Source organism: Dermacentor andersoni, chromosome 4 (genome assembly GCF_023375885.2).
Source record: "Dermacentor andersoni chromosome 4, qqDerAnde1_hic_scaffold, whole genome shotgun sequence".
Taxonomy (NCBI): Eukaryota; Metazoa; Arthropoda; class Arachnida; order Ixodida; family Ixodidae; genus Dermacentor; species Dermacentor andersoni.
The window spans coordinates 33,490,987-33,500,551 of record NC_092817.1 but is presented as its reverse complement, the minus strand read 5'-3'; positions in this window follow the sequence as shown (position 1 = coordinate 33,500,551).

Here is a 9,565-nt window from a genome sequence, read left to right as displayed (position 1 = left end):
TGAGGACTCATCGTACACAATAAACTTGAAAGGTTAGACTCATTCGTACTGTATTGATAACTATGTTTTTGATGGCCGCGCTAGTACAGTTGAGGCTAAGCACAGGCAACTAAGAAACAGATCGACAGCACATAACGTGTATCCCGGCGAACGTTAACCAAGCTCTTAGAAGAAAAAACGAAAAACATGCTGCGAGGCACGAATATAAGACCTGCTGTGATCGGTCGTCAGACCTCTGAAGAACTTACAATCACGGCAATTCGTTACCATACGCCGAAATGCCGGACACTTGCATTGAATTTCGCACCACTGCACTGAAGCTTCTTGGAAATACAAGAAAACTAACGTCGATCATTTTGTTTGCTCAGTCTAGTTACTCGCCCGGCCTAACTAGAACTATGCCTGAATCGAGCACCTCAACTCAAGTTTACCTTATTGGAAAACTAGACTGCGGTAGCTCAAACCTCTGCGCCACTACTTGCCTGATTGTTTTTTAATGCCGGCACGTTTGTGTCCGCACATTCACAGTACGGTGCGATTGTAAGTTGACAAAATGTCATTACGTCGCCCAAGTTCCGCTTGCCGCGTTAATTGAATAGTGGAAGGCCTAAGTAATTTCCCTTGGCGCCCGCGTAATGGTTAAGGCGAATTAGTTCCATCTCTCGCAACTTCGTGTCTGCCAATTGACAGAAGTTGAACTAATCTTGCCTAACCATGACCAGGCGGCCTTGTTTCGCTTCTTTACTGCCGAGATCAATGTCCACAAACTAGGGGATGTCGCACTTCTTGCGTACGCACCAAGCCTCCCGAGAGAACGAATTAATAAAAGGGAATGTTAGTGTATATTGCGAAAATGTTTAGTAAGGAAAGAATAGAGAAGTGTCAAATCAAATGAAAAACAGTATCTCGGGTTGATTGACTCTACGAGGGAACGTTGCGGAAGGTGGTTGCAGAGAGTATGTCTCTCAAACTTGGAAGTGACAAGTAACAATGGTAAAGTCAGTTTTAGATAACGGCAAGTCACCTATTTCTTTCACTGCTTCTGTGCCGCTTAGAGTAATTTTCACGTGTTAGCTCTAATCGGCGAGTGTGCACGGTAGTTCGAGGTTAGTTCTTTTTTCTTTCTTTTCTTTTTGCAATCATATATAACCAAAACGACATATTGCGGAACGCCTGCATTGTTATCAAAAACTAAATCCTTCGCGCATCTAGATTCTGAACGTATCGGCGAGTTAACCGCCCCCTTTTCTTTATCGATCGAGGGATAGAGCCTTGCGGGGCTCGGTTATCCTTGTTTTCTTCCTCTTCTTCTTCAACCAGTATGGCGCTCCTTGGCCAGAACTGGCCCTCGCGCCATAAAAACTCAATAATCGATCAATCAATCGATCTTATTCCCATACGCCGACAACTTATGACCAAAGATCCTACGCAGGGTCCGCTTGCTCTGTTAACTGCTGCCTTGGCATTGAGAGATTTCACGCTAGATTTTCTTTCCTTCCTTTATTAACATCGGTGTACCTTCGAGACGGCCAGGCACAGATTACGGCCGCTTGTGTATTCTGCACGCCCATGTCCATTTCCTTTAAAAAAGAAAGGCGCCTAATGGCACTCCGCGTAGCGAGCGAGCGCTCATGCGAACCTCTGCTGCTGTAAACCAGACATTTCACATTCAAGGCAAACACGCAGCACACAAAGCTCCTGAAAAGCTGCTGGACGTGATTTGCATACATCAGTATACTGTTGATGTTGTCAATTGGACGCGGAGGGCGTAGAAATAGAAAGACGTGCTGATAACTTCAAATTCAAAGTCGGGAAAAAAATATTCGACACGCAGGGGAGGAAACTGTCAGAAGCTGTGAGATGCTTACAGTGGGAAAAGTGACTGTTTTTCTCCTCCGCCGAGCAGAAGCACATCCAGCTGGAAGGCAATGCATTCCTAAGTGAATCTTGATTACACATCCCGCACGTAAAGAGGCCCACTTTGCTTGGTTTCTCTTATTTTCCTTTTTTTTTTATCTTGCAAGGATGGTGGGCCATCAAAACTGCGTTGCGTAGGCAGGCGCTCTGGTGCATGGTAACATGAAAAACCGCTCACGGAAGAGAGTACATGTGCTCCTTATTTTCAGCAACGGAAATTTAAACAAATGCGGATGGAGAATATTGATTTATGTTACAAAGTGCTTCCGTTGTGGGAAGAATAACACAAATAGAAATCTTGCTGTGCTTGAGCTGTGCCTCATGGCTTTGTAATTGCTCGCGTAGTCGCAAACAGCGCAAGGTAGGCCGATGACTATGCGTGGGTGGTTTGAGGGTCTTCAAAGACGCGGACTACGTTTGGCTGCGAAAATGACGAAGCGAAGTGGATGCGCGGTCCACGCCGAGCCCAATCCGCTCGCTGGCGGAGCCAGGACGTGTATAGTGCTCGGCATTCCGTTTATTTATTTACAGTACCCTCAGGGCCCAGAAGGACGTTACAATAATAGAGAAAAATACACGTTTAAACAATTATTAGTATTTAGGTGATAAACTCAAAACATAATCAGTTATTGCAATCACCCTTAATCGCCGCTGGCACGAGAGTCGTGCGCGCGCGTTCCTGCTGAAGTGAATATCAATTTAGAAAACATATTTGAGAAAGTTTAATTTGAAGCTTAAATATCACGTTAATAACAACTAAGCATGTGTTATTTGCATCTTTTTATGTTTGGTCGTGCTTCATGCACATTAATTCTACAGCTAAATTAAAGCATGAATATTAGAAGCGCTATCTATACTTATTCACTAGTACATTGTCACGCAGTAGTGACGGTGAATAAAACAGCGATAAATCTCTGAATGACGAAACTAACTTTTATTGTGCGAGCATGTGCCCACGAAAACAGGCTATACGCTCAACGCACAGCGATAGCGGCGAACAGAGTCGGCAATCGTCGAAATCTGATCTACCGGTCAAGCGCGTCGGCTTTTACACAGGAGTGATCGAAGGTTCCACAGTAACCGCTGGTGCCCGCGTGTCTTCCAGAAAGTTCTACACAATTCGCGTCGCACATGAGATTATATCACGCCGGCTTCGGTGAGAACCGACAGCAGATAGAACTATACCGATAACACTCGAGAAACTTCCGATATATGCGGGTGCGTCCAGCGCTGAGCGATAACGTTTGTCAGACGGTGAAAAGCCGGTCGCCCGAAAAAGATCAACAAGTACACGTGTCAATATGTACGCGTCAAGTATACGTATTCGTAGTTGGTGCTCAATCCAGCCATTTACCTTTTGTTCTGCCGCACTGAAGGACATTTTCGAGAGACACTGCATGCTGCCCTCCGCCGGCTAGGCAAATATTTTCTCAGGACTCCGAAGCATAGAGCGGCTCGTACCTTCTGCGCCTGTATTCACGTCCTGTCAGGTGCGAGTGATCCGCGTGTTTGTGTGGGCTATCGATCAAGACCGTTTGCCCAGCAGTGCCGCCGTCGTCCTTCTTGCCGACAGCACCAATGGGACAGTCACGTTGCTGTCATTAATTAATGCAGCTTCTCCACTTAATTAAAGGTACGCTCTGCGTTGTGAAACTGGCCCCATCGTCGGTCACTTTGCGTACGCTCAGCGTCTTGAACGTTCATCATTACGTAGATTGCACTCCGAGTTTTTTTGTAAACGCTCGCTGCCGGCTTGTTCGAGGCAGCTGCAGTCTATTGATGTAGCTTCGTTAAAAGTTATTCGAACGGAGTTGGTAGCTAGCGACTTACGCAATGTTTAATGCATAAACGTCGGCTCTTCGAAGTGTTTCAGACATTTGAAACAGCTCTTAAAAGAACGGCTGCAAAATGAGCTTGTGCATTAATTAGGTGTGATCAAAGAGGCCACCGCCTTATATACCATACTGTGCAGTGCGAATTCTTAGGAACAAGTAAACTAGGAATCATCTTGCGAAACTAGTAAAAAAATGCAAAACTGCATGTGGATACAGGTCTTCAACAGTCTGGGATTCTTATGGAAGCCACATCTTGTCTCGAGAGAGCGAGTGCCATACTTTTTTTTAGGGCGATAGTATTTTTGCCTCTTCTCTCCCTTTGCGGGTGCTGGCGGTTGACTGCGGCTGTCTTGCCGAATATATTAAGCATGATAGGCTTTTATATAACCACCTAGGCCAGTGCATATGTGCAACTGGACGCGCGGCCCAAGGTATGCGAAGATTCTTGGACCCCAGAATACCCAGAAGTGCCCCAGAATTGGTATTCGTCACTGGGTAGGTGCCCGAACAACCAAGCAGGAGAAGCAAAGAGTGCAGCAGTCGGCAACAGAAAATTGAAGCTGATGGCCACAGAGAAGTAAAGACAGAGATAATTTTTTCAATGGAATAAAGGAGGAAAGGTCGGCCTGCGTGAAGTGCCTCTAGCCTGCTACTCCACGCTGGGGAATGCGTTTGGGGGAATAACAGAGATAGGATGTGAAGTGTAAGAAGGGTGGTGGTATGCTGAGTACGTTGATGGGAGCGCTGCGCAGCATACTGTTTCTGTGCAACACGCACGCATCACAGCAAAGCACAGTCATCTTCGCGAACAGATGTAGAGGTTACTGCAGTGCAGCTAGAAAACTGTGTATAGCTTTCATAATTTTTGCCGCTGTTAGCGCCACTGCCGTATTCAAACCAGACAGTACCAGCTGCAGGGCGTCGATCATTCGCCGCAGCATGGCATTGAAGACAGAGCCCAACGGTGATTTTTCGGTTCACTGTTGTCGCTCGCGCTGACAGGGTAAGGCCCGCGTGCGCGGCGCCAAGCGTGGCCACACATTCGATTTCGGGCTTGCGCGGCTCACTCGCAGCAAGGGTTCGGAGAGATCTGTAGGTGCCGACTGAACTACCTTCTTCTGGAGCTGCGTAATCGGAGCCAGGGAGCTCTTGTTTGGACCTACAGCTTGTACACGTCGACGACACGATCACCTCCTGCGGCGTTGCACTGACGCTGCCGTCTCTTTGTGGGACATACTAGTCTTGCTCATTTTGTCCAGTATTTCTATCTCCTTTTTCTGTTTAGGACAATCTTAGGAATTGGCCTCGTGGGGTTCATCGCGATTCAAGCACTTCATTTCTTTTACTATGCATCAAGGTATGTCATGGCTGCCGGCACAGAGGAGGCACCCCGCCAGGGCTGAGCAAACAGCGCTGACATGGCCCATCTTTAGGCGCTTGTGACATTGCAGTGGTCGGGACACATAAGGACGCACCGGGTGTCTACGTAGCCCACCTTGACATCATCGGGTAGCGCGTTTCCCTCGAAAAGAAGCTTGACGCTCGTCGAGCAACCGAAGCGATGAAAGTCGATGACCTTCATTGTTCAAGACAGAAGCCTTTGTAACTCTTCGTCGCTGATGTCAACCTTGACATCCGAAATAGCGCCTGCCCTATGCGGCCACCGTGCACAATGAACGACCGAACTTCTATGTGCCCTAGTATGCGCGCAGTTTTGATTTTTTCTAGTTCGTGTTTGCACTTACAGGACGGAACGGCGTAAGCTCGCATGTGGGCGTAATATTTTGCGCAGCGAAGCCTAAACTGACGGTGTCGCGACGTCAAGGTCATGTGTGCTGTATCTGCACTTCACGATGACCCGCGACGCGCGCCGCGCTCGGTGGATGTGAAACGCACCCGCGGCCTCAGCCATCACGAACTTCAACTAAATTCACTGGGGCACAGCTGGTGGTGGATGGTGCACAACGCTAATCAAGTGTCTGTAACTGAATACCCCACTGTGCTGCCGCAATAAAAAAGAAGCAATGAACTCGATTTTACCATCGCAATTCGTTCTTTTTTTTCTGATTCTCCGATTATTCGGGTATCTTCGCAGTATTATCCGGATCCGAAACAATCTCTCGGTGACAGTAATTGTATTCATATAGTCGGCCCACTGTGGTCGCGTTATGTTGCATAGCAGTCTGAGCGCTGCTCGAGGCTTCAATGACTATAGCCATAAGCCTGCCACGCGTTAAGGCCCTTATCCAGTTAATAAATTGGAAAAAAAAAATTTACTAACCTACACGAGTAAATAAGATATATTGAGCGAGGAGCGTTGAGCTAGAAAGTGTAGAGGTAGTCAGCAACAGAGGACTTAAGTTGGTCGCAAGGAGCCGTGTGTCGAGAAAGAAGTTAAATGAAAAAAATATAACCAGTGCGAGCATTGATCGAGGAGCGTTCATTCATTCATTCATCTTTAGTGGTCTGAAAGTACACGTGAGCATGCATTATATATAGAAGGGAGGGGATGCATACATTTTCAGCTACATAGAAGGGAAGAAGAAGTGAAGACATTTCGGTACACATGAAACTTCTTTTACCCGATTTCCAAAATTGTACGTGAGATCCATTAATTATTTTTTTTATTAGTGTACCCGGTTAGCCACCCGAAACATAGTCCCCACCTAACAGGTGTTTAATTTGTCCTTTCAAGTTGTTGCCCAATGCGTGTTATATATTCGATTACTTGCGGCGGGAGGAGCAAAATATGGGGTATGGTGAGTTACGTGCCAGTTTACCTGATTCGGGCGTACGGATGTAAGTTGGTATCTGAGACAGGCAACGTCCGGTGGCTTTCTATTTCACTAGTAAATACCAGTTTTCGCAAGCCTATCAGGCAAGAAGCGCGTTTTATTCATTTTGAAACTGCGTGAACACGTCGGTGAACCCCTCCCCTCCTCTCCGCTCCATCCCCTTAAGGAGACTCTGGTACAATAACCTTTTTGCCTTCAACGCTAGGAGTAATTTTGGAGTTAGACTTGTTTACAAATTATGCATGTAATCTCATTGCAAAAAGACAACATAGTGTCATGCTCGAAAAGTAAAGAAAAGAATAAAGATGTTTATGCAAGTTCAGGCTAACGTGAACTTTCCTCTACCTATAAAGAAAGTAAGTCATTATAGCAAGACGCTGTAATTATTGCCAGGACCACTACGGAGTAGCACGTGACTTTGGAGGGCGTTTTACATAACAATCAATGAAAGAGACTGTATCAGCGAACCGTTAGCAGGTTTGTATTCCACCTAGATATCATTTGCCTGAATAAGCTCTGTAAATCTTGCTTTGAGCTTTGATTTCGATACTAGATCATGATCTAGCTTATCCATGCATTAGGAATAGCACATTTTACTGCATTTGTCTGAAGGTGAACAGCTCTTCTGAAGTTGTTTTAGAAACGTTGTCGACCATCGCGCTGTGGAAAGTCACCGCAATATCGTTTCTATACAAAGGGATGACGCTGTTGACTTACTATGTAGTACATCGCAGCGTATAATTTCATTGTTTACGGCAAGGAGCAGAGCTCTGGTTCAAGACTGTTGCCAGCTCATATCGAAGGACAAATAGGAGCGCAATACGACTGTGACGCACTCTGAGTGGTCCATCATAGGTCCTAACCGTTTTCATTGTTGTCCTCGTCATTCTGTGCCGATCTTTGTGCTATGACAGTTTTCCTTTGTATAGACTGCACTCCGAACAGACATGATTTAGACGCCCAACCAGTATTAGCCTCACTGAGTATTTTTCTTTCGCTCACTGTATCATCGCACTTCTTTCTCAGTCTTCTATAGAACACAGCGGTTAATTATTCCAAATAACGTTGACTGAGCTGCGCGTGACAACGATACCACCACGGGGCGGCTTTTCTTGAGTGCTGTCATAGATTATTTTTTATAGCGTGAACGCACCATTTCTGATATGTCATTGAGTTCTTGATCCTCACTTTATCCTATTGACGAAACGATGACGGCATGCTGATTGTTTCTTTTCTGTGGGGGAACATCACAGAGCTGGCTCGCTTATTGACTGCTTCATTAATTGATTATGGCATAAGAAATGTTAGCGACAAATAAGTCACCGACTTCTCCGCAACATTAAGTAGTATGAATGAAAGTAATAAGTGAGGGGAAGTGCATCTCTGCACCTGTTATGTTGTTTGGTACCTAAGCAAGGGAAAGTCATTTCAATAACCAAAAAAAACGACGTAAAAATAAGGAATATAAATGAATTTTCGCATAGTCTCAGATAAGATAGGAAGGAATCAGTATTCTGGCATACACAAACAGTCACGGAGACGCGCAAAGTCAGAGAGTCTTCAGTCGCACAGTCTGTCTGCGATGGTCCTAACGCCGACCATTATGAGGGCTGGCAGTGCACATAACCGCAACAAATATGGAACGATCAGGCCACTCTTGGGTACCGGCACTGGTTATTTTTGTCGGTTGTACGTCGAAAGTATCCTTCGTGCTTGTAATCCTTAACAGGAATAAATGCTAAAGTTATACTTGGCAGAGTTTTGTGTGCGAGGTACCGTGTCATCATCATGGTTATCAACATCATGTTTTCATGGGGTAAGAAACCATCGTAAAATAGAATACAACGTTCCGCATGTTCATGGATTCGATCTATAGGAACCGCGATGTGTGAGCCATCGGGCCGACAGCGTATGATTTTCTTCGTTATAAAGTTCAACCTTTCCGCATAGCCAGCAACATCTGCTTTGGTTGCCATTTGTGTTGTGTCTGTTCTGTACTTGGTAACAAAGAAAACGACAACAGTGTAGCGTAAGCACAAAAAACGGGGCATTCATCTCTCTTTTTATACAAGAGTACCACGAAGGGTACCCCGGGGTACCGACAAGTGCGCCGCCGTCCCGAAGCCAAAAAGCCGGAAGCAAGTCCCTCTCGCGCCCATGTTATCGCCGCCGTCAGGTAGCGCTCGCATAGGAACGCTCAGGCCTTCGCTCGTCGCAAGTGCGTAACTACAAGAGACGCCTTCAACGCTTTTTTAAAGCCAAGCTTTCTTCGCCTACCCGCCTGCGTTTGGCAAAGCTGATGCTGCGTCGGTCGGTATCTCGGTGGACATGCTTGTAGATATGCACGCGAAGATTATATGGGCTCCGAATGCGAGCGACAGCAAACCGACTTATAGAGGTGCCAGTAATCGCTTCTTCGTTTCACGTAAATAAACAATTCATTCCTTCACAAAACGTGAACAGGCAATATCGGCTCATAAATTCATTTAAAGCACACTCACCTGTTTAGGGAATATAGCATTTTATTGAACCAATTTACTCATTTATTTGATTTGCTTCTAATTAGCCATTAAGCATGTGCCACAGCGAGTGTGCTCATTTTGGGTCAATCCTCCAGATTCGGCATGTGTCACTGCGCCACAAGAGGTACAACATCCTTAAAAGTTGCTAGGCATGTGTGCTACTTCTCTATGCGTGCACCTGTAATCTCCGCTCTTCCCTCGGCAAGAGGGGAGACAGAGCGCTAGCGAAGGCAAAAGACGAAATTGTATCGCGACGCTGCTACAGCGTCATTACGAGCTGTTTCAACTACTCATGCACCACGATGACAGCACCGGGCAGAAAAGTTGCATGATCATTAATCGGTGTTTTCTTTATGAGCAGGGCATTAATTACCTAACTTCTCTTACTTGACGAAAGACAGCTTAGCTGGAATTTCACTTTGCTGCGTACTATGTTTTGCTAGCTTTTTGCGTTCCGCATCGTTAGCCTCATCCTGATTTTGTATACGACAGTTTC